General features: G+C 50.8%; 1 long non-coding RNA gene across 2 annotated transcripts in view; it reads left to right on the forward strand.

Moving 5' to 3' along the window:
• The window catches only part of LOC110261566 (uncharacterized), a 125,569-nt gene that overhangs the window by 93,365 nt on the left and 9,625 nt on the right, over positions 1–22,579 (forward strand). For both annotated transcript variants that reach the window (XR_014810568.1, XR_002345835.2), the window contains one exon: positions 8,851–9,066. This is a non-coding gene — a long non-coding RNA (uncharacterized LOC110261566). Of the gene's footprint in view, positions 1–8,850; positions 9,067–22,579 lie in introns of those variants that run through there.

Here is a 22,579-nt window from a genome sequence, read left to right on the forward strand (position 1 = left end):
TTAAGGGCACAGAGTCTGGAACCAGACTGACTGAGTTCACGTTCCTGTTTTGAACTTAATACCTACACTGACTTGGGCAAATCTCTCAACCTCTCTCAATTTTTTAATCTCAAAATAGGGATGCTAATAATACCTACCTCATAGGGTTGCTATGAGGATGAAACGAATTTCTTTTTGTAAAGGACTGAGTACTATGTCTGGCACACTGTGAGAGCTAGACAAGGGTTTAATGTAATGAAGTACTGTTGTCATTTGGGTTCGCTAGAAACTGAGCCCAAGACAGGGATTCAGGTGCATGGGAGTGGGGGGAGGGAAGGAAGAGGAAGAACATGGGGAAGATTTAAGTAAGGATGTGGTCTCAGCTGGGATCTGGAAAAGCAATTGCTCCACAGGAGCGGGATCACCCGGAGGCAAGAGGCAGGGGTTAAGGAGAATGGGTGCAGCCTTTTGCTTATACCATTCAGTCCTTTCCTACAGGATGCTCTGAGTGAAGAGAGTGGAAGGTCCCATGAGAGGTGAATTCTATTTGCCAAGGGCAATTTTAGAGAAGGAGACTTTTATCCATTAGCTGCTGAATTTGCTGCAGCCGGGCAATGGGTGCACAGACCCAGCAAAAAAAAAAAAAAGACCCAGCAAAAAGACTTGGGGCAGGGCACTAGTGGTACTAACTGAAAGCGCTAGGACCTCTCAGATCCCTCTGTGCGCCACTGAAGGGAGGATGCTGTCCTTGGTCCTGGTCCTGATTCTTCCCCTAGTACTTCCAGCAGGGCTAGGCTTCCTCTCCTACACTATTCCCAGCAAGAAATCAAAACTCTCATCAAGAGCTGGAGAAATTCAAGGGCATTCCCAATCCTTTACCATTTTTATCAGCTCCTGCTTCCCCCTCCAAGCTGAGGGCTCTCCCAAGGACCCCTGAGCTCAGGAGGCTCTGACTCCTGGCACTCAGGACGGGTCCAGCCTACTGGTGATAGCTTGGCCTCCTCTCCTCCCCCAACCCCTGGGTCCCTGTGGTGGGTACTTAACCATGCAGGAATTTCTATCACACCATGAGCACCTTGGAGGAAAATCGGCAAAATTAATTGGAAATTAAAGTCACCAAATGAGCACTGAATTAAGAAACCATTAACTCCAAATGACTGCTGGAAGGGAGCGGGAGTTAATTACAAAGGCTGCCTGGTTATTTTGTGTTTTCAGCATCACAGTTTTCATCTTAGACCCTGATGTCTGAGTCTGATTAACATTCCATGGCTATCAGTGTTGATTTTGGTGAGATATACAACCCTCCCCAGGTATCCATGGGCCAACTCAGGCATTGAGGAAGCCTCCTCCTGTCCGAGATGGGGCCTCCCCACAAACCTCCTGCTGGATGCACAGCAGCTTCTTCCCACAGTAGCCCCCTGCCTCAGTAGCCTCTAAGGGAAGCCATTGCCAGTGGCATTCCAGGGAGTCCTTGCCCACACATTATCTTTGCATAATGGGCACCACCATCCACCTCATTAGGCTCTGCTGGGGATCAGGATTAAATGGGATAAAGTGGAAGAAGCACATGGCTTATTAGCCCAGGGGGCTGTGGGAGAGAGTTGTGGAGGGGAAGCGAACTGCTTACAAGAAAACCTCCCAGATGTACTGCCCTGAAAGGCAACTCTGGGCCAGCTTCCTTCCCTTTCTGGGAGGAATCCACAGCAATAGAGATGATTATAGGATGAAAGCTCCACGAAGGCAGGGGCTTTTGTTATTTTGTTTACAGTTCCATCCCTAGGGCCTAGGTCTGTCCCTAGAACAATAACTCTTTGTTGAATGAATGAGCGAATTGGAACTCCCGAGAAATCTTCCCTTGGTCATTTGCAGAAGGAAAGGAACCATCTGCAAAGGCCATCCAATGGCTGGGAGTCAGGATATTGCAACTGAAGGATGTGGTTGAGGCCAATCATGATATTTCACTGATACTACAACAAAGCTTGTCCCCCTCTATCTTATCTTGTATTCCCATCTCCCTCCCCCAGTCTCTGTATTGTGTCTCAGAGTAATTTTTCTAAAATCTCTATCTAATTATGCCCCTCCCCAGTCCAATATTCTTCAATGATTCTTTGCTGCCTATGGAGTACACTATAACGGTATAAAAGGTCTGCAACCTGGCACTGGAAACTCTCAGAGGTATATGGTTCCAAGAGCTTCCCTCCCAGAATGTGCCTCCTGTGAGAAGCCATTCCCAGCTTCCTGAGCCCACTGTGAACCTGAGTTCTCTCTTCTGTGACCTTCTTTGTGCTGAATTTAGCACATAACCAGATGCTTTCCAATATTTTTTCTCTTTATTTAGTACCCTGTCCATGTGGTTTTTGTCTCTCCCATGTTGATTATAATATCCTTGAGCAAATGGATTAATATATTCTTGGGGTCCCACAGAAAATGCAGGAAAGGACTGAGAACATAGAGATCTCATTATGAAGGATGCTGGCTAGTCAATCAATGAATTCATCGGCTTCTCCTTGTACTCCCCCGCCATGTTCTCTTATCACATCTCTTGGCATATCTCTGCTCCGTAATTCTCACACTGTCTTGTAAACATTGATTTTTCTCAACTGGCCTCATCCCCTGTGCTGTGGGATCTTAGAGAATAGGGGATGAATGCCCTTTCTCCCTGAATTCCCAGCAAGAGTGCTGGACACCCTCAGTAAACAAGAGATGATTAAAACGATGCCCCCCTGGCTCTATTTTCTTATCCCACACATGGAGGGAGCCTTATCTATACCTTCCATTGCATTCCTTTCATCTCTTACTCATTTATTCCTTTATTTCTTCAGCAACTGTTTATTAAACATCGATTATGTGTCCGATGTGAAGCTAGGTGTTGGAGGCAGAGTGATGAAAAGACAGGCAGTTTAGACATCTTCATTTCTCTCTCATATAGTGAGTTTCCTGAGGTGGGAGCATGCCTGAATCCACTCCATGGCTCCAGTACTTAGCATAGGGCTTGGCACACAAAGTGTTCATTAAGTGTCTACTGAATTAATCAGTAATACACCTAATTGGCTTCATCCCCCCTTTTAAGCCTGTGGTCTCACATTAATCCTATGAGATTTTAAAGAGATTGGAACTGCTATAAGGCTGAAGTTGAAGAAGCCACGTGAAGGTCAACTCACTAGGAAGATGCTTTCATTTGATAACCTTTTCCTGAAAAGGTCCCTGCCCTCAAGGAGCCCAGAGTCTAAAGGAGAAGACAAAGGTAAACAAAGAGAAATAAGCCTTGTGGGGTAAGTGCAGGAACAGAGAGACAGCAGGACATTGGCACAGGAGCAGCACTGGCATAGGAGAGAGGATGATTTCCTTTGTCTTAAAGGTGGGGAGAGAGTTTCAGAGAAAAGTGGATTCTTGATCTGGGCATTGACTCAAAAGTATGCCTTGAAGCATCCCACCATAAAGACCTAGGATATTTGGAGAATTTCTGGTGGAAGCTCAACATTGCTGAGCTTATGAGACAGAAGAGAGGGTGCAGCGGCAGGAAAGAGTGAGTCTATATTAGAGCCTAGAGACTAAGAAGCACAGGCTTTATCACATTAGCTGAGAGAGACTCAAACATTGGCTTCAGAAAATGAAAATCCATGTGGGAGAAATAATATGAACCCAGCTGTGCTGGACAGTGTGGTTTATCTATAGTCCTTGCCTGGCCAGCATTCCTTCACCCATCATTGGATAGGACCATTTTCCTCTGTGGAACAGCCCTCTGCCCAAGTCTGTCTATCTAAGTCTGTCTATCCAATGGGCTTACCTACCCAACGTCCACCCCACCGCATAGCCCAACCCTGACCAATCATAATATTCCACTCTCCTGGCCAGCGATTGGCTCAGAGATGATCATATGATCCCATACAAGCCACTGAGACTCAGCTCTGGGCTCTTTTGCTAGAATGAAGGGGATGTCTCTTCTGCTAAGGATGTTGAGAGGATGAAGTTATTTGTAGCCCTCTGCCGACCACATAGTAAAGGCCAGCCAGCATGAAGCCACTTTTGAAGGATGCAGAGCCAAGAGATGCCATGCAGCTGAGTTCTCGTGGCATTACATGATAGCTGGGAGCTATAACTCATACTTCTGGACCTTTCAGAGACATTTTTAAAATTCGGCTAATTTGGATCAGGCTTATGTTATTTGCAACTAAAAAAGTCCTAATACTCTGTGAAAGGTTAAAGAGAAGTATGAATTTCCTAGGCGTGGATACTGGGTTAACTGCTAGCATTGTCTAGACTAGAGGCTTGGCTTAGGAAGCAGAATACTGTGTGCCTAAGATGGATAAGTTTGGGAAGAGGCCAGAGAACACCACTGAGTTATTATTTGAGGACAGTAGTTTGAATGTAAACAGATGAGATGGATCTAGAACTCATGCATGTAGGGAAGCCTATTTATCCAGGAATGGAGGGAACTAGGGAAAGACCCTATCCTAAGATGGGGGGGTAGGGAGTAGGGATAAGTGGAGCTATCAATAATGCAAGATTGTGCTCAGAACAAAAATCTTCTTGCCCCAAGGAAATAAACTAGAGCAGTGGTTGGCAACTTATTTCCTGTAAAGAGTCATTTAGTAAATATTTAGGCTTTGTGGGTCATGCAATCTTTGTTGCAGCTGCTCAACTCTGCTGTTGCAGAGTAAAAGCAGCCATAGACAACAATTCAACAAATGAACATAGTTATGTCATAATAAAACTTTATAAAAACAGGTGGCACACCAGATTTGGCTGTGACTCATAGTTTGTTCAACCCTTGAACTAAAGACTGGCTATAAACAGAGCCATGTAAGAGCATGTATATGGAACTCCCCAATCATTTTCAATTTATCCCTACTTTGCCTACCATAGAGCAATTCCTCAGTGGGGTGGCAAGGATGATGCTAGGGTGGACTATAATTCCCATAAGTCCTATAGGTCCTGGTGTAAAAATTCAGTCTTGACACTGAAAAGAGGAAAGCATCAAGGATAGCAGATTGTGTAAAGTAATGGCCAGTACCAAGGACAGTGCCACTCCTTGGAGGGCAAGATTGGTTTGGGAAGCCCCTTGTTTCCATGCAGATAGAAAAGTCCTGTGATCAGGGGCCAAGAAGGACATCTTTGCATCTCCTACCACAAGGATCCAAAAAATGGCCTGGATATTTCAAGAAATGTCCTGAGAATCTGGGTGCTTGTGTCCACAGGCTGACCCCTGGGATCGTGTAACCAGTGAGAGCAAACCTTTTTTCTAAATGATCTAAAAATAAGCTACAATTCCATGCTAGTATATCTAGGTAGTGTGAATGAAAAGGGTGCCTGGAAGGGATCTTGGGAAGTCACTTTAGCTCATGGTGTCTCCTCTTCTTCACCTGTCAAATGGAGATAATCCTCACTTCCCTGCCTTGCTCACAGGGTCATTATGATTATCGAATGAGACAGTGGGCAGAAAAGTGCTATGAGCAGCAGAAAGTACAGGTGGGAAAACTCAGTCCAAATGTCCAGCTTAGCCTCTGACCTGCCATGACTCGTGCCCTTTTCTTTCTCATCATTATAAAAATTGTCTTTTTCTTCCAAGTGATGCAGAGAAAGAGTCAAAATTAGTTTCAACCTTACTACCTGTAGCAGGCATTGCTGGTTACTTACCCATAATCCATTCCACCTACCAATCATTTCTCCCACTAACAGAACTGAGGCTGTGATCAGAGTCAACCTCCTTCCCTAGAAGGTGGTGGGTTTCACGAAGGCACTCAAAGTGGTCCCATCTCCCTTGCCAGTTGTGGTTTTAGGAATGGATATTTGAACAAATCTGGCCAATGAGATGTGAAAGAAAGACTGCTGGAAAGTATGGATAATGAGCCCACACTGATTTTTTTTTTTAAACTTAAAGGGAACACATAGGAAGAGCAGATTTCTCTCAGAATAATGGAGTGACGTTAATAGTAGAAAAAGCAGAGCCAGCACTAGTCCTGGAGCCCCTGGAATCCATCCACCTTTCGGCCTCTTGTTTTGTGAGATAATAAAACTCCTTATTGTTTGAGCCAGTTGGGCCAGAGCTTTCTCTTACCTGCAGCCAAGGGCATCCTCGCTGGCAGTCACCGCTCCTGAGGAGATTACTAGGGAGCCCTGGATACTCGCTGGCTCCTGCATCCACCCAGGACTTCTCCTCTACTCACAGTTCCCCTCACCTTCTTTCAGGGCTTCATCTGGAAGCAAAACTGACAGGCCATATGCTCCCCAAGCCTGCACTCATCTTTGATTAATCCTCAGAGGCAGAGTGCTGGAACGGTAGGGAAGAGGGCTGGCTGCCAGAAGCATGGCCCTTATCTCCCCCTCCTCCCCAACCCTCAGACTTAGAGAATTTCCCCCTCCACTCAGATGCCTCTCCCACTCAGTGCTTGGGGACAGGACATTTTTAGGGAACTACTTACTGTGACTTGGACCAAGAATGGAAGAAGGAATGTTGTGACTCCTGGGGTATGCACTTGAGAAGAGCCAGGAGCTAAGGCCCATTCCCTTGGGAGCACAGAACTAGGCTTGGGCCCTTAGAGTCTATCTTAGAGTTCTTGTCTGGATGGGTTTGTCTAAGGTGGACATCTCAACTCACTCCCAAAGTAAAGAAGCCACTAATTAGGACTCATCCCCTCTTGGCTCCACCAGTCATCAACTCTCCTTGAACGGAAGACATTAAGAGCCAATGGATGCTCAGAAGCATAGAGGACATGGCTGAGTTAGGGGAAGGGGTGTGACATGAGGAGGGCAGAGGGGGAGGCTTAGAACTTGTTTACAGGATGAACTAGATCAGGCGATCAGAAGCCCAGACCAAGTCAGCAGAAGCATCAGGCACAGTTAGGCTTATTCAGATGAGAAAGGGAGGGAACCCTAGCTTTAGAGAGTGGTAGGTGAGAAGAAGGCTAAGATGAAAAAAGGCAAGGCGTGAGGTCACAGGCCAAGACCAAGGAGAATGAGGCAACATTCTGTTTGCTAGAGGGATAAATGCTGTTGGCCCCAGGCCCATCCTAATGGCATGGGCTTTTCTTCCCAGCTCCAGCCCAATGCAGTTCATTCTCTTAGTTGTCTTCCTCTCTGACAACACACTAAAGTGCACCAAGGAGCTCTGCTGGAAGAGGAAACATGACCTTTACTCTGGGTTGGCTTATCCCTCCAGCCACCAAATAATAGCAGGCATCCAGGCATCCCCCTACTCAGCCATTCTTGCTCTTTCTTTCCATGTGGACTATCATTGCCGACATCCAACCAACCACCATCTCTCACCCCGAGAGCTTCCTAACTGTTCCATCACCTCCAAGGTCTTCCTCTTTTATCTGTTGCCTCCACTCTGGAAACTAGAAGGATCTTTCTAAAGCATAAATATAAGCACATCACTCTCTGGTTTAGAACTTCCAATGGCTCCTCATCACACTCGATGTGAAGTCCAATCCAACATCCTCAACATGGCTTAAGAGACTTTTTATTATCCTGCCCTGCTTACCTCTCAAGCTTCATCTCAAACCAGATGCCTTCTTGAATTCATTCAGTATATTTTCTACATCAGGTCCTCAAATAGGCCATGTTCTCTTTCATCTTTGAGCCTCTCTGCACAAACCCCCTTTTTTTTTGTTTTTGTTTTTAGGGCCGCACCCGTGGCATATGGAGGTTCCCAGGCTAGGGGTCTAATCGGAGCTGTAGCCACCGGCCTTCACCACAGCCATGGCAATGCCAGATCCTTAACCCACTGAGCGAAGCCAGGGATCGAACCCGCAACCTCATGCTTCCTATTCGGATTTGTTTCTGCTGTGCCATGACAGGAACTCCTGCACAGACTATTTTATGCCCTACAAATTTCCCTTGTCTCCTCTCCCACCGCTATCCTTGCCTGGCTATCCCTACCCATGCTGCAGCTCTCCCTAAGGTCACTTCTGCTAGGAAGCCGTCTTGATATCCTGGCTCAGCCTCTCTCCCTTCCTTGGGGTTTTCCTAGTTCCCCGTGCTTATTCCCATCAAAACATGTCACTATATGCAGCATTTGCCTCTTTACCTATCTCTCCCCCTACCAACCTCTCAGGGTCTCAAGTATTAAATTGAAACATGAAATGTCCAATATTTGACCGTTTTGACTTACAAAATGGGCAACTTTGTACGCTTCCACCAACACAATGGACAGGACTGTCTCGTTACCTGTTGGATCCCAGTGTCCAGCACAAAGTCCAAAACACAATGAGTCCTCAGTAAATGTAGACCAGTGTTTTCCGGTGTGACTTCAATTAAAATTTTTGTGCCTGATGGCCAACAGAGATTTAGCCAAAATCTCTTTGGTGATAGAACCAAAGAGCATAAGGAGGGGGTCTCCTAGGGTCATTTGATTCAGCCCCCTGCCTCCTCTCAGCACTGATGCACATGTGAGAAGCTTTGGGGGGTTTCCTGGGCTGACTTTGTCTAGAGCTGTCCCCAGCCTGAGGTGTATTCCAGCAGGGCCTAGGGCATGTTCTGAATCTGGGGGCCACCGACCAAACCTAGGCTGATGATATCACCATGGCCACAGATGATCATTATCCAATGAGAACATTCTAGTGTTTCTTTAGCCAGAGTTCAGCATGCTTAGTACACCTCTGCAAAGCCAGGCTGGCCTTATAGACTGAAAATCTTGCATTGCACAGCCCCAGGAAAATTCTAGAAACCGGTAGAAGACATCAGAAAGATTAGATTCGATATTCGGAGTCTCCTCATTGGCATCTCACATTGAACAGCATAGGTTCTTCCTGTCACTCCCGAGTTAAGGCCTCAATAATTTACATGTCTGCTTCCCCATTTAGGAGTGTGAAATGAGAGGGCATCCTCCTACTAATGTATTAAATGATCCTCTCTACTTTCCTTTTCCAGGGCCTCCTGCCTCTGATAAAACCAAGAATCCCAGGGGTATATGTGAAATCCAGTCTATGGGTTGATCCTGGTACTGTTGCCTCAAGGGAGGAGGACAGCCCGCGGGCCTGCCAAGGTGTCCTGTGATCTTCAACTGAACATCTGTGCCTTGCAGTGCTGTGGGTGCTTTGGCAGAGTCTCATCAGCAGCACTGATGCTGCCAAGCATTTTGTCCAGGTATGTGGGAGGTGGGATGGACCTTACATTGACCTGTGGTCATGTTGCATCTCTGTAGGCCCCAGGGTCCCCATGCACTTTTCTCAGCTCAGACACACTTACCCCCCACCCCCGTACATACATCTATACACACCTGCACCCTCCTCCAAGGCCAAGCCAGTTTTTCTTCCAGGATTGGTAAACTATATACTAATTTGTTCTCATGCATCTCAATCACAAAAAGAATCCAACTTGGAAGGATCCTGGGAATTCCAAGGGCTTGCTCTCTCAGCACCGTTAGTCTCAGCATCCTTAGGGGTTCAGGACTTATCTCCAGAATCCCTACCTGACTGACTTTGTAGTCTTAGTGCCTATCTCTGTTCCCATCAGGATGGTCCAGGCAAGAAAACCAACCCTCTCCAGGCTCCCCTAAGGAATGCACTTATACTTGAGCATTAGAGAGAGGTGAATAGTTTACTGAAAAGTTTGTAGGGTGTATAAAGGGGCGTCTGGATCACACATGTCAGAAGCATCAGGACCTGTCTCCGGAACCCCTACCTGACTACCTCCATCAAGGTATTCTCTCTTGAGCCCTCCTCACTCCAGCCCCAGCCTCTGTGTCTCCTCTCTCCTCCAGGATCTAACTACCCCCACTCCCAATGGCATCTTTGGCCCTCTGGGCTCCCGTGCCCATACCTGCACAGACAAGCCCAGCCAAGCGCCCAGCAGACAGAAGGCCTTCCCTGGGGGATGGCTGTAGCTGCAGAAATTTTTTTGTTCTGCCTGGTTCTCCTAGTTGTGACCACAGTGTCCTGACACCTCCACGCGCATGCTGCCTTAGCACTTCCTCTGGATGATTTTCTAGCTCTTCCCAGAACTCTGTCTCTGGTCCCAGGAGTGCCTCCTCCAACAGACTGGGGCAAAGCCCCTCCCAGCCAGTGAGGCTCAGGCCCCAGGACCCTGCATCTGTACACAGCCCCGTGCCTCTGGCAGGTCACATGCCTCCCCATTCCTTGCTCCTGATCTTGCCGGGGAACTAGACAGAGGATAGAGGGGCTGAGGAACAGGAGGCATGGTTTACACTTGAAGCACCAAGGAACTGCACTGGTGAGGAAGATGGGCTGGAATGGCATTTGGAGAAAATATTTTGGCAACGATGTCAAGGGAGAAAGAGGACCCACTTGGAGATTTCTATACTAGTTTAGGACTAGGGCCATGGGTGTCTTAAACCAGGGTGACAATCTTGAGAAGAGACCAAAGGGGACAGCTAGGAGAGCAGTTTCCAGGGAGCAGGCTTGGAACCAACTGGGTATGAACAATTGGAGTTGCAGGAGAGAGTAGAAAAATTTAAGAAGAGAAAAAAAGAAAAAGGAGTTCCCATTGTAGCTCAGTGGTAACACACCTGACTAGTATCCATGAGGATTCAGGTTCAATCCCTAGGCTTGCTCAGTGGGTTAAGAACTTGGTATTGCTGAGACCTGTGGCGTAGGTCTCAGATGAGGCTTGGATCCTGTGTTGCTATGGCTGTGGGGTAGGCCTGAGGCTACAGCTCTGATTCGACCACCAGCCTGGGAACTTCTGTATGCCACAGGTGCAGCTCTTAAAGAAGAAAAACAGGAAGGAGAGATTGCTGCAAAGTAGTAGGAATTGCAAGGGTCCAGGAGGGTGATAGAAGAAAAAAGAAGCAGATGTTAGGAGAGATAGAAGCAAATGGACGGAGAACCTGAGGCAGAGAAACAGGGGGAAATCATGACTGGGACCTCGGGACCTGCCACAGGATGGGAACCTGTGCTCTGGAGCAGCTGCAGGGCAGGCCAGCCCTGTCACCTGTCCCTCCCTGCCAGAGCCCACATTGGTAGTATGCATCCTGCTGGGGTCAGAGTAGGGGCCTGGGCCCTGCAGGTGAGACCCGATTTACTCATAGAAGAAACAGCAAATTGCAGAGGGTAACTTTGAGTCCAGAACCCCCCTGGAACCCACCTCTCCACCTCGCCCTGCTCTGGCCTGCCTCTGATACCCTTTCCATGCAGCACCCACCCTTTCCATGCAGCACCCACTTGAATTCAGGGACCTCGTGTAAAGGAGCTGGAGCCTGAGCCTTCCCTGGAGAGAGGAGAGACTGCAGACCCAGGAAGGGAGCCAGGCTGTCAGCCTTGGAGAGAGAAGCAGGGAGCGAGGGTGCAGGGAGCTGGGAGCACACACCAGCTCCAGGAGGCACCCCAGGGTGATCCCTCTCCTTCCCTGAAGATGAAGCCTGGATTCCTGGCCCATCACCCAAGGTCCTGCAGAGATAGTCTGCCTTCCCACTGGGCTGCCTTGGGCTGGGGTGGGGGTGGGGGTCTCTCCCACTCCCTCTCCTAGAGGGAGGGCCCCGCAGGGCTCCATATACCCCCACGGCATCCTCATATCCTCTTCTGTCCCCAGGTGCTTCTCCCTGCCTGGGACGCCCCTCTTAACTACCTTCTTAAAAATCAGAAAAGGACTGAAGCTCTCATCCACGTCAGGGGCCTGCAGAGTTGGGGGGAGCCCTGCAGGAAGCTCAGAGCTAAAGTGGGGAGGGCACTTGGAAGACCCTTCACGTCCTGCCAGCAGCATCCCGAGCAGAGACAGGTGACGTGCATCTGTCCTCAGGGCAGCCCTCACACCCTCTCCTGTTCTAGATACCCCCACTCCCACCCCCAGCAGCCTGGCTTCCACCTCCAGGACCTGCGGTGACTCAGAGATGGATCTGGCTCCAAGACATTTCCTTTTCATTTAACAAGGAAACAAAACAAAACAAAAGAAAAAGAACGTGGGAAGAGAGAGTGTTTAAGATGCCCTCAGCTAAGAACCCCAGCCATCCTTTACTGCCAGATGTTAAAAGTCTGGGCACACACAGGGCCTGCTAAGAGCCGCCTCCAGGTGGCTGGCTCAGCCAGGGAGGAGGCAGCATGCTGAGTGTGCAGGCCAGGGTGCGAGCGGGCCCGAGGGACCCCGGCCACCAGCCCTCACTCAGGCCCAGCTTCCCCTTCCCTGACCTCCAGGCCACCCATCATGAGCTCCCATTTGGCCCCTGCTCTCATTAGCCCAGCTCCTTTTTTCATAGCTTGGGGTCGTGGAAGGAGCCCTCAGCTGGGGTCAGAGGAGCAGCCCAGCTGAGATCCGCTGAGTGGCTATAAGCAAATCACTCCCCTCCTGATCTTGGGCAGCAATTCTGGCAGTGGGGGCAGGGATGGGGGTGGAAATGTGGATGTATTGGTTACTAGGGATCTTGGGTTATTACTGGGCCCTGTTTTCTTTCTTTGTCCCCTCTGTGTGCATCTAGACATGCCTCACGGCACCTACTTACTGAGAACTTCCTCTAAGGAAGGCCTTCCTAGCACAGCCCCCGAGGCAGAGGCCACCATATTTTATTCCAGCCCCATCCCCTTACCTGGTGGCTACTGATGGGACAGAGGTAGGCATGTAGGGAAGTGCTAAGGAACCAGTGACCTGTGTCCGTGGGCATGTAACTGGGGAAGTGTCTCTGTGAGAGAGCTTCCTTGAAACAGTAGCATTTAAGCCAAGATCCAGATGGTAAGTAGGGTTGGCCAGGTGGAGAAGGAGCACAGCATGTGCAAAGACCCAGGGGTGGGAAGGAGCTTGGAACCCCTGAAATGAGAAAAAGAGCCAGTGAGGCTGGACGCTGCAGATTCGGAGGAGTGGGGAGAAGGGAGCGGAGGTAGGCGTGGAGGGTCTGGTAGAACCGATAAGCATCTGGACTTGACCCTGCCTGCTTCCTTCTGTCCTGCCTCCAACTAGCTGTCGCTGTTCCCTTTTGGCTTTCTGCTCCTCTGCAACTTCAGCTGCACAGACCCAGCACAGCCTCTCTGGATGCCTCTGTCTCCCGGCTTTTCTATACCACCTTTCACCACTAAGAAATCGGTGCAGTAAGAATCCCTTTCCTGGCAGCATCAGGGCCACTGCCTCCTGGGCACAGCCTCACTGCTGCCCATGATGCCCCTGAGAGCATGGTCTCCATGGCGTAGAGGATGAAACCAATATTAGAGAGAAGACATCGCTTGCCCAAGACACTCAGCTGGCAAATAGCAGAGCCAGGATCTGAGACTGACACCAAACACCCGGCCTCACCCCTGTTGTTGCTCCTGATGCCCAGAGGCTGCAGGCAGGGATGCATGGGCATAGGGCATCCATTACGACGGACTCTCATGGGAGCTGAGGGGCTCTAATGGGAGCCGACAGACCCAGGGCATCTACAGGCTGGTCTGGAAGGTCTGAGAGGTGACCATCTTCCCATGACTGCGGTGGGCAGTAGGCAGAGCCTGGACCACCTGGGAGCACTGAGGCAGGGGCATGGAGCCCAGGGATGTTCAGGAGGCCTGAGACCATGGCCTCTGCAGCTCGTCTGCCCACCTGGCCTGGGCTCCACTGTGGAACCAGGACCCAGACAGTGGCATCTAAGATCCTGCAATGGGGGTCCCCCAGCTGAACAAGAGACCCCCAAGGATCTAGACAATATTTGATCCACGGGTCACCTCGACACCACGTGCCCGAGGTTGGTTTTTTCAAATGGTGATGGATTTCACTCTCTGATTGTCCTTTGCTTTGGTTGACGTTAACTCGTGTTTCCTTCAACATGTGGGAATTGGCATAGCACAGCGACAGGACTGCGAGGACTCCTAAAGGTCGTTTGGTCCACTTTTCTCAAACCTTCTCAACTCCAGCCTCCCTCGGATAAATATAAAAGCTTTACACTTGCTTTTAGTGATAGGCGACGTTTCTAAACAGAGTCAACGCAATGGTTATAGCAGGTTGAGTAATAGCCCCCATGGCATCAGGTCCTAATCCCTGGGACCAGTAAATGTTAGCTTATTTGGAAAAGGGTCTTTGTAGATGTGATTGAGGTAAGGCTCTTGAGATGGGAGTGTGTCCTGGAGTATCTGGTGGACCCTACGTGCTGTCCCTTGCATCCTTAAAAGAGCGAGGCAGAGGGAGATTTGGAATGATGTGGCCACAGGCTAAGGAATGCCACAGCCACCAAAATTTGGAAGAGCAAGGAATGGAGTCTCCCCTAGAGCCTCTGGGGAGAGTGAGTTTCTGCCGAACCCTGGATTTCAGCCCAGTGTTACTGATTTCAGACTTCTGGCCTCCGTGAGATAATGCATTTCTGTTGTTTTAAGCCACCCAGATTGCGGTCATTTGTTATGACAGTCACAAGAAGTGAATATAATGATTTTAAACAAATCAGAGTCACAGTGGACTAAGTAAGTTGTTTGCAAACCTGAAAAGTCACCTTGGAGGTTCTGATGTTATTTAATGTACCCAATTTGCAGAGGAGAAAACTGAGGTCCAGAGAAAGGAATGGATTGCCCAAGGTCACAAAAATAGTTAGTGATAGAGACAGGACTAGAACCCAAGAAACAACTCTCAGCCCTCCCATGGCCCTAGGCTACCTCCTCCCAACCTCTATTCCTCTCTCTGGGGGAGGAGAAGGGAAGGTCTAGGAAAGTCTGATGAATCAGAAAAGTGAGATTGGGGCCAGGCTGGGAAAAACCTGGAACAGCACATCCTGGAGTTGAAAGCTTATCTGATCGATAAAAGGTACAGATGTTCCAATATTTTTCTCACTCAAGAGCAGCTTCCAGAACTTGTGAGAAGTATCAAGTGTGATTTATAAGGCCTTTGGGAAAAGACTGCCTTTATACACCCTGGGACGGAGATCAAAACTGGACACCTGTCCATCAAGAGAGGCATCTTGTGGGGAAACTGAGAAGGGAAGGACCAAGGGGACGAGAACCAGAGCCAGGGCCAGCGAGGGGGTGAGTGCCAGCCTCAGAATCCTCAAACTTCTCAGCTTTGCCGAAGCCCCGCCCCTGCCAGGAATAGGAGATGTGGGCGGATGTAGCCAAGCCCTAGCGTGTATACACTCCGTGCACACGTGCATGTACACACACACACACACACACACACACCGGCTAGAGCCAAGCCTGGCTAGCCAGAGAGAGCTATCCATAATTTGTTAGTTGCCCTTTGGGTTACACTTGAGGTCCTCAAGCCAAGTGGAGTGTGTTGCCACAATTCGTTCTCATGGCATCGCAGATCTAGCTCCATCCCCAGCATGAGCTGCAGCGTGGCCGGGCGTCACACAGCTTCCTCTCTCGGGGGTCTGCCACCGCCCAGTCTACCCAGGGCCCCCCTCCCTGGGCCTGCCTCTCTCTCCCCTCCCTTACATCAGGCTGCTGGATCCTCGGCACAGAAAGTGGCAGATCCAAATCCCCATGAACAATCACCAGACTCACATGCTCTAGGATTTTGAAAACACCTTTTTTTTTTTTTTTTTTTTTTCCTAACTATTTTTAAGGGGGAGAAAAGTTTTCAGCTTAAAGGGGGAAGAGAGGGCTCCGTGCAGCAGCTGACCCAGGAGACAGAGCCTCTCAGACCTGAGCCTGGGTCTTAATTCTCCAGCATCCATCTCAGAGAGACCATTGTCATGGGGAGCGGGAGCCACAAACCCAAGGAAACCAGCCCAGCAACCTGGGTCAGAACAGAGAGTACAAGGCCCACAGCAGAAGGTGAGGGCACACATGGATAACTGGTCCCTTGGCTTGGAGCGGGCAGCTGCCAATGCATCATAGCCACCTGGGCTACAGGGCCCAGAGGGCAACACGTCAGGACCCAGGGCAAAAGGATTGGCACCAGGGAAAGGAATGGTGGTTTCCATGATTTTGCACTGAGGCTTGGTTGTGCTGTTGCTGTTTTTCAAGAACCTCCCTAAATAGTCTGGAGGCAGGCCCAGCACCAGCGGAAGACCAGGAAACAGTGTTTGCTGTGCCCGGCCTCGGCTGGTGCATCCACGCAGAGATGGACCAGGCCTTTTCCTGGGACTGGGACAGGTATAGGCTCCTGGCCAGCAGACCAGGCCAGGGGGACTCTGGACCTCAGGTCTAGTTTTGCCTGCCTTCCTTCAAAGCTTGGGTGGAGACAGCTTGGCTCAGGGCATGGAGGCTTGCCCCCAGTGCCCATGGTTGTGATGGTGCATTCACTCAGCCCAGTCTCCATTCTGCTGTGTTAGGTGCCCACTGCCCACTGGTCTGTCTCCCTGCCAGGCTGAGACAGTTCCTCCCTGACCCCACACTGCCTGGGCGAGACATGTACCAGAGCATGCCCAGTGAGCCCCCGTCTTGGGGGAGGTTTGGAGATGCCCATCAGAGGCTCCCAATGGAGACTTCAATTGTCCCCTCTCCTCTAGAGTCTGGGAGGCACTACGTTTTTCGTGACCCATGATGGAAACCAAATAGGAGCCAGTTAGGCACAAAGGGGTTGTTCCTGGATCATAAAACCAAGTGTTGAGGAAGACAGGGGAGCTGGAAGCCTTGCGGCACCTGGAAGTGAGACTCCTACACCGCAGGCTCCCCCTCTTGGCCTCTCCTCTCTGCTGGTCGAGGCTGCCGGCTTCTGTTTCTCCTGCTAGGCTTCTCTACCGCTGGAAGCTTGCTCATGGGCTGCTTTCAGGGTTCCCTGTGCAGAGAGCTCTCTGCAGAAAAGAAGGAGCTCTCTTCCTTGGGTTCTAAATTTTCAAATCCCAGGGAAGGATGCAGCGTGGCCAGGCTTTGGTCATGCACTTGGCCCTTTGGGTGGGAGGATGGATAGAAGGTGGGAGTTCTGGGGGTGGGGTTCTGTGATTGGCAGCTCCCTGAGAAGCAGATAGATGGATGGGGCAAACCAAGCAAGCATCTTAGATCACCTGCAACACCCCCGCCTCCTCTGAGTGGGGGGGGGCATAGATGAGAAAGGGGTACAGGTGACATCAGAGGCTGTCCCTTCTCTTCCTTCCTTGTTACCTCTCAGATCAGCTCTCCACCCTCTCTTTGGCATCTAAATTCCTTAACAACTCCTCCCCCACGCTTCTGCTCCTCCTGCCCAAACTCCTTCTGCCCAAACCCTCCCTCCACTCAAGGAACTTCACACACTGCAGAGCAGAGCAGTTACGAGTGTGGTCTCTGGAACTAGACTGTCTGACTTCAAATCCCAGCCTTGCCATTTGCTAGCTATGTGACCTTGAGCAAGTTACTTAACTTCTCTGTGTCTTAGTTGTTGTGAGCGCTAAGTAAACGCAGCCATGTAAAAGCCCTTGGAGCAAAGCCCAGCACCTATAAGCTGTCGGGAGGTGTTAGCTATCATCCTGGCACCTAGGTTTGCACCACCCACCACCTAGGGTGCCCCTCCTCTTCTCCAAATCCTCCCCATCCTAAGGCTCCCCAGGCCACTGAACGGCTATGGACACTCCTCTCCCTGTGGCTCTCAGGGCTGGGCGTCTGTGGGAAAGACTCACCTTCCCAGCTGGTCCAGGCGCCCTTCTTGCGGTGCACTCTATCCCCAGGGCACCCTAGCTGATCTAGGTACTTGAGGGTGTCAGGAAATGCTTGGACCCCCCTCCCCTGCAGGACAGGCCAGCAAAAGGGAGAAGAAGCTATTAGTGACCCCGGAGAGCAGCACAGATGGAGGCCACTGGAGCTAAGCAAGCACGGCTGCCACCTGCCCCACCGGTGGAGGGGGGGAAGCAGGAAGCCCCTGTACCTGTGACATCACACCTTCACCCATAAAAATAGCCGGCACATCTTAGCAGCCTGGGCACCGCCTGCTCTGGGAGGTGACAGGTTCTGAGTACGCCACTCTGTTCTGGCCCCAGAGCAGGGACACCTGCACCACCAGCAGAGATCTCTGAGACTGGGAGAGATGGAGAGGCAGCAAGATGCACAGAGGCAGAGTCCAGACTTTCCAAACTGAATGCTGGAAACTGGAGCAGTCTAGGTCCCTGTATCTGATGCAAGGTCTTGCCCTGGCTCTGGAACTGGGTCTCCGCCCTTGCCCCCGCCTTTGTCCCCCCTCCCGCTCCCGAGTCTGTCTCAGAGCTGGGGTGCCCAGGGCTGGGCAGGCAGAGGGCAGCACGACAGAGGTTTAAGGAAGACAAATGCAGATCAGTCAAGGACCATCGGACCCAATTACGTCTCCAAGGAGCCTGACAGCAACATTATTTAGTCTTTGGGCCCTTCTGAACCAGTTGCACTGGATTCTACTGCCTCCCACAGGGCCTCCCCTGGGCTCTGGCCTCAGAGGGGACCAGGGCTCCCCACCTGACTCTGAGTGAGTCAGGACCAGAATGGGTGCCTACCAGTGCTTCCCAGCTCAGCAAATGGCCTGAGGTGGGGAGGGACATTTGCATGCCCTCCCACCCTGGGGGGTGCAGACAATGGCAACTAGCAGGCTGAGGTCAGTCTTGGGTCCAGGACTCCCCAGTCTTTCTGTTCCCCAGCATCTGGGAGGTTATGAGAAGCAGCAATGGCTTAGAGAAACACCCTGAACAGCCCGGCACGTTTGTTTGTGCGTGTGCGTGTGTGTGTGCGTGTGTGTGTGTGTGTGTGTGTAGCAACAATGGCTCGTGGCAATAGTCTTCGAGTCTCATGCGCTATGAGTTGGGTGTGTGTGACTGGGCCCGGAGAGGAGTGCTCAGAGGCAAATGTGAATAGCCTGTGACAGTATGTGTGTGCCTGTGAGGGTAAAAGCTGGGGAGGCTTCCTGGAGGGGGAGACAGTGGAGGAGGCTCCTGGCACCCATATCTGGGCGAATCCCCTTTATCCTTATATCCATGTCTATCCCTCCTGACAAAGAGTGCGGCTGGATAATTCCAAACACCAAGTCTCTTTAACTTGGGGCCTCGTTACAGAATTCCTTTTCCCATCAGAAAATTGGCTGAAGCAACACGATGTTTGGCTTCAGCAAATATGAAGCTGGTTCGCTTTCCCAGAGCTCACGCCGGAGGGAGGGTGATGAGGAGCCTGGGGCCATGGGAGACCCACAGGGGATGCTTAGTTGGCAGGGCGGCCTCTCTGTGAACAGCCTCACTCCCCGGAGGGCCTCACACATCTCTGCCTTTGCCCGTGCTGTGCCCTCTGCATGGAATGTTCACCCTTCTCCTTGCCCACCTGATAAATAGCTCTGCCTTCAGGGATCCGTGGCCTGCCCCCTCTGGGAAGCCGGCTGGTGCCCTGCCCTCCTCACCCACAGCATCCACACCCTGCACTGTGGGGGGGGGGCTGGTTCCTCCAAATGGCACGTCTGCATGTCTTCCCCACCAAACTGGAGTTTCCTTGAGGATTTTTTTTTTTTTTCAGTTCTCTAACCCTGGCACATGTAGGTACTCTTTAAAACTGAGCACTCATTGGCCACCTACTAAGGGCCCCTTTGCAAAGAGTGCCTCTTTTATTCCTCAAAACAGCCTGTGAGCTCCGTTCTCATCCAGCATCCCATCGTGTAAAGGACGTTGAGTCTCCCACTGTCTGGGGGAGGAGGTGGGCCTTGACATCAGAGCCCAAGGTCATCACCAGTATATGATGCTGACTCCCTCCAGACCGAAGTTCTGGACTCAAGGTCTAGAGGCCTGAGGTCCACACTGGACACGCCACTTAGCTCTTTGTCACCTGGGGCCTTGGCTTCTTTAACCATAAAATGCAAAGGCAGATGCCTCCAGCTTTAGAGATCTGGGCCAGTAGCAGGAAAGGCAATAATTGTACCTTTGAGTTGACATTTTGTTATACAGATTATCCCTTCTGCTGTATTTGTTCAACTGCAGCCTTCTGCCCATGGCCTCTGGATGTCTGGGAGTGAGACCACGTGTTTCTTCCCAGCACTTTGGGGCAGAGAACAGAGCCCAAAGCTGGGGTCTCAGACACTGGCACTCAGCTCCCACTCTGTGTGGTCTGCACTACCCAGCCCCGGGTCTGGTGAGCCAGTGGTGTCAGATCGGAGCTGGCTTCTGCGGGACAGGCCTGGCCGACTGCAGGCAGCTCCCCCTTCCCCCCATCTCTGAGGGACCTGTCATCCTGAGTGACCCTAAAACTCAGGCTGAATCCTGCACAGATCCTCCCCAGCCCCTCTGGGAGAGGCAGGAACCCAAGTCCCCAGCTGGGCAGGCAGGATGTGGGCGGCAGTGCCCAGGGCACTGGCTGCCTGAGTGCCCAGCTGTGCCCACACCGCCCCTGGGCGCTCCCAGACAAGCTCGCCCACACCAACCAGACACAGGACAAAGGAGCCCTGAAGAATGAATCAATGGGCCCCAAGCCACTGCCTCTGAAGCTTCCCCCAGGGCGTGCATCCTCTCCTCCCCGCCCGCCCTCCTCCTCCTCCTCCTCCTCATCCTTCTGGTTCTGTCTCTGCTCGCTCTCCCCTCCCTCTCTGCCTCTTTCCTTTTTTGCCCTCTCTCTCCCACACCGCTGCCTTGTGCGAACTCCAGACCATACTTCACAGCCTTGAAGCAGAGGGAAGACCACGGGGTCGAAGTTGTGCTGTCTGTTCTCAATAAGAGAAAATTCTCACCGGAGACAGTCCCAGCTCAGGGTCTCTGAGCCCCCGTCTGCAGGGACCATGACGTTATCACTAGCTTTAACCTCTGGTTAAAATCTCAAACATAGCTGGGGGTTTGTTGAGTTGTAAAGCCATTACCATTACCATTATACACATACACACACACACACGCACGCACGCACGCACGCTCACATGTGCACCTTACACCCCACCTGATTAGGCCAGAGGCTAAGTGGATGGATGGGCAGAGGCCCAAGGCATGGAAGGGCAGGTCCCACCATGGGTGGACCAATGACGCTGGCCAGGTAAATGAAGGCATGAAGAGTGGGAGGCTGGGGGTGAGCAGGTGAGTAGAAAGTTGGCGAATGGAAGGATGACAAGTGTTCCTCATTGTCTGTGCATGGAGGCGCTGATGAGCCCATGAGGTCTGGGCCGATAGCCTTGCAAGGTGGTTCTGACATGCCATTGTGTACGTGGGAACCAGGAGATGACCTAAAAGTTCCTGACTGGTCACTTGGACAGCTTCCATGATCCAAGGGCTCTCTGAACCATCTCAGGTCAACAGGCCTGGAGGGTGGCCACAGAAAGGTGAAGGATTGGCCTAGAGCCCAGGTCACAAACTTCTGTAAAGAATCAGCAGGCTTTGCCGACTACACAGTCTCTGCTGCAACTACTCAACTCTGTGGTTGTAACTCGGAAGCTGCCGTAGAGCATAGGTCATGAATACACAGGCTGTGTTTCATTAAAACTTTGTATTGGAGGTGCTGGAATTTGAATATTATATAATTTTCACGTGTCACGAAATATAATTCATCTTTTGATTTTCAATCATGTAGAAATGTCAGATTCGTTCTTAGCTCGCTGGCCACATAGACAAGCAGTACTTGGGCTACGGGCAGTAGTTTGCTGAGCCCTGGGGTAGAGGGTGCTTAAGACAGATTGGGGCCAGGGTAGGGCAGCAGCATCAGGCCTTCAGCAAATCCCACAGCCACCCCACTGCCTCTAATTCAGGTTCCCCAAGGGGACTTCTGATCATCTTCTTTTGTAACTTGCTTTCAGAGAGAGAAGATTTGGACCTGGGAGTTTAATGAGTGCCCAGACCCCTCTGAAGTTCCATTTCTCGTTATAAGTTACCAACCCAGCTTTTTTTTTTTGTCTTTTTAGGGCTGCACCTGAGGCATATGGAAGTTCTCAGGCTAGAAGTCGAATCAGAGCTCCAGCTGCCAGCCTATGCCACAGCCACAGGCAACACCGGATCCGAGCTGCATCTGTGACCTATCCTGTGGCTTGTAGAATGCTGGATTCTTAACCCACTGAGCAAGGCCAGGGATCAAACCTGCGTCCTCACAGAGACAATGTTGGGTCCTTAACCCGTTGGGCCACAATGGGAACTCCCCAGCAGTATTTATGATAATTTTACTTCTCCTGTTACTTGCCTACTGGGAGAGACTCTCTTCTGCCAAGGCAAACATCCGCTCCACTTGAGTAGCATTTCTTATTATAAATTAATAAATTGGCATCCGGGTGTATATATAAATATCAGTCCCCGTGAGCTGGGTAAATATAAGTCTGTCAGAGAGAGATGAATCTCCTTAGCACTCTGCTCACCAAAGCAGAGTCCCATGGCTCCAAGGCTGGCAGCCAGGCCCTTGGTAATGCCACCCTGAGAAGCCTCCAGGCTGCCACTGATTGCTAGTGAGGAGTCTTTGCTGTGCTCCGCTATCTGCCTCCCCCTTGTGTAGGTATCTGGCTGGGGAAATGGATGGTGTTTGACGGGTAGCTGGGTGGGTAGAATGAGTGAAGGGGTAGATGATGCACGGGAGACTGGTGGCTGGGAAGATGGGTGGATGAAATCCACACATTTCTGGATTCAGGTACCCAGAAAGAATGGCCCTGGTGGGCATGGAGGGTGACAAGGCAGTCACATATGCCCCAAGAGGTAAAGGGAGAGCCTGTAACTAACATGTGTTAAGATCTGCCATGTGCCAGCACTGAGTACAGGACCGGTTTACCCGTCCTCCATGTTCTATGACCCTGTATTCCTGAGTTTCGTCTTTTTTTTTTTTTTTTTTTTTTTTTTTTTGGCTGTGCCCACAGCATGCAAAAGTTCCTGGGCCAGGGTTCAAACCCACACCACAGCAGTAACAATGCTATATCCTTAATCTGCTGAGCCACCGGGGATCTTGCTTCTTGA

The sequence above is a fragment of the Sus scrofa genome, chromosome 7, assembly GCF_054392235.1.
Source record: "Sus scrofa isolate SSC_HxYL_T2T_F1_AM1 chromosome 7, Sscrofa_HxYL_maternal_Yorkshire_Landrace_v2.0, whole genome shotgun sequence".
Classification (NCBI taxonomy): Eukaryota; Metazoa; Chordata; class Mammalia; order Artiodactyla; family Suidae; genus Sus; species Sus scrofa.